Genomic DNA, 4,862 nt, shown 5'->3' on the forward strand with positions numbered 1-4,862 from the left:
TGGTCCAATAAGTTAATTTTTCTATTTCTTCAATATGCTTACATGATTAAATACACAATATACTACACATAACACATGCTAAAACCTAGCTGTCTAAGCACTCAATTAATATAACTCATCAAAAAAGTAAGCCATTACATAGAAATAGTGTCGGTGCTTCATTGTGACTGCTTTATAGACAAACTGTAAGACCCAAGACCTTTGAAAAAGGGCTATCATTAGCTAATTTCAAATTCAGTGTTTCTGTAGCCTTAATTTCGGAAATTTCTTTATTAAAGAAAATTAAAGCAAGTTTTGATTTATTGAATTTGAAATAAATTGAGATTATTATCCAATTTTACAATTATTGGATTATTTTCTATATTCAAATTATAAAATTGGTAGTTGTGAAATAATAAAGATTTCTATATGGTTTGGATTAAATAATTAATATTTTAAATATTAATACTGCTGCTTTGGAAAATAAATGATTTAATTATATTATTTTCAGTTATTGGATTTGGGCATTTTATTGAAAATAATTTGTAAAATTGATGAGCAAATAGTGTTGGATTTAATTTGGGTTTCAATTACTATATTATTCCCAATTTTAAGTGAAATTACTAAAATGCCCCTAACCCTAAGTTTCAAAAATGAAACCCTAATCCTATACCCAGCAGCCACCATCTTTCTTCTCCCCTCAGCAGCTGCAACCCCTCCTTCCCAAACAGATACACACGCATAGCTTTCCTCACCTAGCAGCAAACAACACATTTTCCCCCTTTCTCCAATTCAATGTGCAACAACAGTAGGAGAAGGAAGCAAGAGAAACGGACCAGAGAGAGAGGAAGGAGATTCGCGCCGGCGTGCTGGGCTCCACCGCCGCCGTCGCGTCGTTGCCGTCAGGACTGCGGGATGCCATCCGCGTCGCTGTCGCTGAAGCTTCGCGCCGCTGTCCAACCGCCGTGCCTCGCCGTCAGTTGCTGCTCATCCTCATCGCGACCAAAGGGGAGCGCGAGACCAAGGGAGAGAGAGAAAGCGTGGAGTTGGCGTCGCGCGGAGAGGGACTCGCCGCTCCTTCCCACCGCCGCCGAGCTGCCATTGTCGACGCGTGTCACCGCGGCTGAGGGTGTCGCCACCACCAAACCCTGGCCGAAGATTCTTCTGCTGCACGCGAGAGGAAGAGGAGCGATGAGGCAGAACGCGTCCTCGCCGGAGTTCTTGAGTGCCGCCGTCGCTCGTGCCTCCTCCCGCCGCCAAATCTGCTCCCACTTCTGGGTTCTGGAATCTGACCCGGACGCCGCTGCCACCATCCGAGCTCGCTGCTGCTGATGATGGTAAGCCCAAACTGCCGCCGGCAAAAGGGGTTCAGGCCGCCGCAGGTGTCGCTGTCGGAGAAGGGAGCTGCATCTCTGTGATTCCGACCGCCAGGAGTGGTTCTGTGACGTTAGGGACCACTGCCGGAGCTGCTGGCTACTCCTGCCGTCGCCGGAAAAGTATGCGGGTAAGGGTTTTAATTTGCGGTTTATGTCCTTTTTGGATTTCGGAAAGAGTATTGACACTGCGTGGTTGTACAGCTACTATTATCAGAAATTCGGGCCGCCGCCGTTATTCAGAATTTATTAACGGAGCTGCTGCCGAGTCGATTTGGAGTTGCGGCTATTTCGTTTCGTTAATCTAGTGAGTATCTCTATTTTGAAAGCCTTGCGTTAGTACCTTGTTGTGCTTGGTTAATGAATATGAGTTTTGATAACGTGGGGTCGAGTCCTGATTATTGTATGTTGCGATTAGTGTTGCTATGGTTATTGCGAAAGTGGCTGGGAGCTGAGGTCTTGGTTGCCGTCAGTTCGGGTTGAGGCGTAAAGGACTCTGTGAGACGTTTGGGTTATGGAATTTGCGTTTTGAGGTAGGGGTGCTTTCCAAAAACTATATTTTGTGTATTGGAATTATTACATATGGATACTGGTGCGAGATATTGTGTATTTAGTGATTGTATCTGCCTTATGTATTATTTGATTGACTCGAATAACTATGGATGTTGGTTTGGTTGAATTGTTGTGCGGCTTTGTGAAATGTAATGTCTGAAGTTGATTCTTTAAAGATTTGAGATATGAGTTTAATCCGTTGAGGATTGGTTTGAATTGAGTCAATTGTTTTGATGATGTGAAAGATAGAATACTCTTTGAAATTCAGCCTGGTTTGCTTTCACTGATTTGGTTTTGATAAATGATTTGTTGCTGAACCGATTCTTTAAAGCTTTGGAAATGAGTTAAATTGATTGATATTGAGTTGATTTCTGAAATAGTTTCCTCGAGATATGCCACTGAGGCGATTGTTGGATTTAGCTTGTTTTTGAATTGATTTCTGGTTTTGGGTTGTTAAAAAGGAATGAGAATCGGTTTAGTTGGGACCCGAACCGGGTGGCAAAAGTCCAAGTTTTAGGGGAGGTGCTGCCGAAATTTCTACAAAATCCTACTCTTGTTTGTAAAGTTATTTAAAAAGGGTTGGATTTGAGAAATTATATTAATTGATTTATTAAGAGAATATTTATGTTTTCAAGCTTAATTTATTTAATGAACTTTATGCGTTGAGTTCAGCTTATTTAGAAATGAACTATTTGTACAGTTTGAATCACTGAAGGAAAGAATGAGGCTCTAATATTGATTTCAATATAAAAAGGAGCTTTTAGTGATTTTAAAGGAATTTAGACTTTTGATTGAGTAATCAAGTTTGAGGCATTTTGGAAGAGTTAGAAAAATGGGTTCCAAAAAGAAACCTGAAAGTGGTTTGATTCAAATGAACCGGTTCCGTTTCAAATGAGTTTATTTTTGGACCGGGTTGGAACTTGTGATTTTGTATGATCGGTTTCATAATAAATTCAGTTTTATTTACTTGAACCGGGAATCTATGATTTTAAAAATTTCAATGAATTTTAAGGAATTTATATAAGTTGACCTTCCCTAAAGACTTGGGACTCTGGCAAGAAACTTTTGTTATAAAATCCCATTGTTGGATGGGTGATTTTGAATGTTCCCAAAAAGAATCTTTAACTTTCCATGGTTTTGGAAGTTTTGGAAAGAGAATGCCGAAAGTGGCTTTGCTTAAAAAAAAAGAAACTCACTTTGAGTAAATTTGGCTTATGAGCCTGAGATAATTTGAAAATGAGATCTTCAAAGTCAAGGCTAAAAAGAGTTGAAACTCTATTTCAGGTGAAATGATTTGGGAAAAAGTGATTTATGACTTAAATGCCGATTTTATGAATTTATGATGTTGAATGTGGAAGTGTTGTTTTGTTGTGAGCCGGAATGACTATGTATGATTATAAATATTGGTTGGTTCTGGATTGAACCGTGAGCCGGAATGGCTGTGTATGATATGAATATTTGCTGGTTCTGGACTGAACTGTGAGCCGGATGGCTGAGATGGATGTTGATCCATGGATGAGATTGAATGCATGTTTATGCTGAATCATTGATAAATGTGAATGTTGCACTTCCACTATCTGAGATACGAGTTTCCCTGGGTAGTAGCAGTGGCTAGCCACCACGTGCTCCAGGTTGAGACTTGATACTCCGTTGACCCTATGTCGTAAGTGTGGCCGGGCACTGTGAAAGTCCCGGATGAGCTCGCCCCCATAAATATTCACCAGTGATGGTGATGGATAAATATTCACCAGTGAGGGTGATGGATATGGATCATGATTATGATCAAGTTTATGATGAGTATAACTCGAGTTGGGGATGCACGACAGAGGGACAGTCCAATGGTTAGCTACCGGGACTTGTCGGGTTGGCTCTATAACCGACAGATGATATCATCAGCCACTAGGGACAGGCATGCATCATATGCATTTGTGTGATATTGGTTGGGTGTGCATATTATACTTGGTTTGCCTATGTGATTAATTGCTAACTGTTCTACTTGTAATAACTGTTTGTTTGTGCTTGAACTTCCTATCTGTGTTTGCATCTGGGACTCTGTTGGATGGTGGTGATTGGTTGTTGGTTGGATTGTTTGGGCCTAGGGCCGTGGTTGGAAAGAGATGAACTGATGGTTGATTTCAGTTTTGTGTTCTGGTTTGGAATAAAATTATGAAATGCTATTTTGGTTCCGCATAGATAAACTGTTTTGAAAAGCTTTTGAGTTTTTGAGAATTGAACGGTTCTTCTTTCAGAAAAGATTTCCGACTTTACTTTTATTGTAAACTGTTGTTTTTGAAAAGAGGCATAAGACGGTTATAAATCACTGGCACGGTTTATCTTCATGTATCCTATTACAGTAATTCCCAAAAGCCCTCTACTGAGAACCCTTTCGAGGATGATGTTCTCACCCCCCTACATTTTTCCCCTTTCAGGATATGGGCGCTGAAGTTATGAAGAGCTTATTTAATTGTTGTTGTGATGCTCTGTATTGTTTTAGTTATGGTTTATTGTACCCTTGCCTTTATCTTGATATATATTCTGTAAGAGGGATAGGAATTGTATTGGTTAATGTTTGTAATATTATTTATATATATTTATGTATATATATGGATGTACTCTTTTTGAGTTGTTGTAAGTTGAATGGTATTTATGGATGTACGTTATCGAACGAAAGTATCTTTGGGAGCGGTATTGCGGTTTAAAGTTTTAAACAGGCTCATATTTTAGTATTAATTAATATAAGTGTCGTCGTAATGACCGAACTATCATAGTCGCGCAGCCGGAAGTGCGAGCTTTGGTAGTTAGGGTGTTACACAAACTTAGGACAATACTTCAACCACCCCGAGAATTTGGATCTTAGCTTCACCAAGCAACTATCCTTCACCAGAAAACCCTAGTATTGACTGGTGAAGTAACTGAGTGGAATCAATCTTGATCCACCACGTTCATGGTTTGAGGAAC

At 40.0% G+C, this 4,862-nt stretch overlaps 1 long non-coding RNA gene across 1 annotated transcript; it reads left to right on the forward strand.

Annotated features, from left to right (window-relative positions):
* The first annotated feature begins 582 nt into the window (after nt 1-582).
* LOC140177326 (uncharacterized) lies at nt 583-4,604 on the forward strand. The gene is made up of 4 exons (XR_011869153.1): nt 583-1,483; nt 1,557-1,659; nt 1,771-1,885; nt 4,334-4,604. It is a non-coding gene; the product is annotated as an uncharacterized lncRNA (long non-coding RNA).
* Nucleotides 4,605-4,862: the final 258 nt, after the last annotated feature.

Source organism: Arachis hypogaea, chromosome 12, assembly GCF_003086295.3.
Source record: "Arachis hypogaea cultivar Tifrunner chromosome 12, arahy.Tifrunner.gnm2.J5K5, whole genome shotgun sequence".
Classification (NCBI taxonomy): Eukaryota; Viridiplantae; Streptophyta; class Magnoliopsida; order Fabales; family Fabaceae; genus Arachis; species Arachis hypogaea.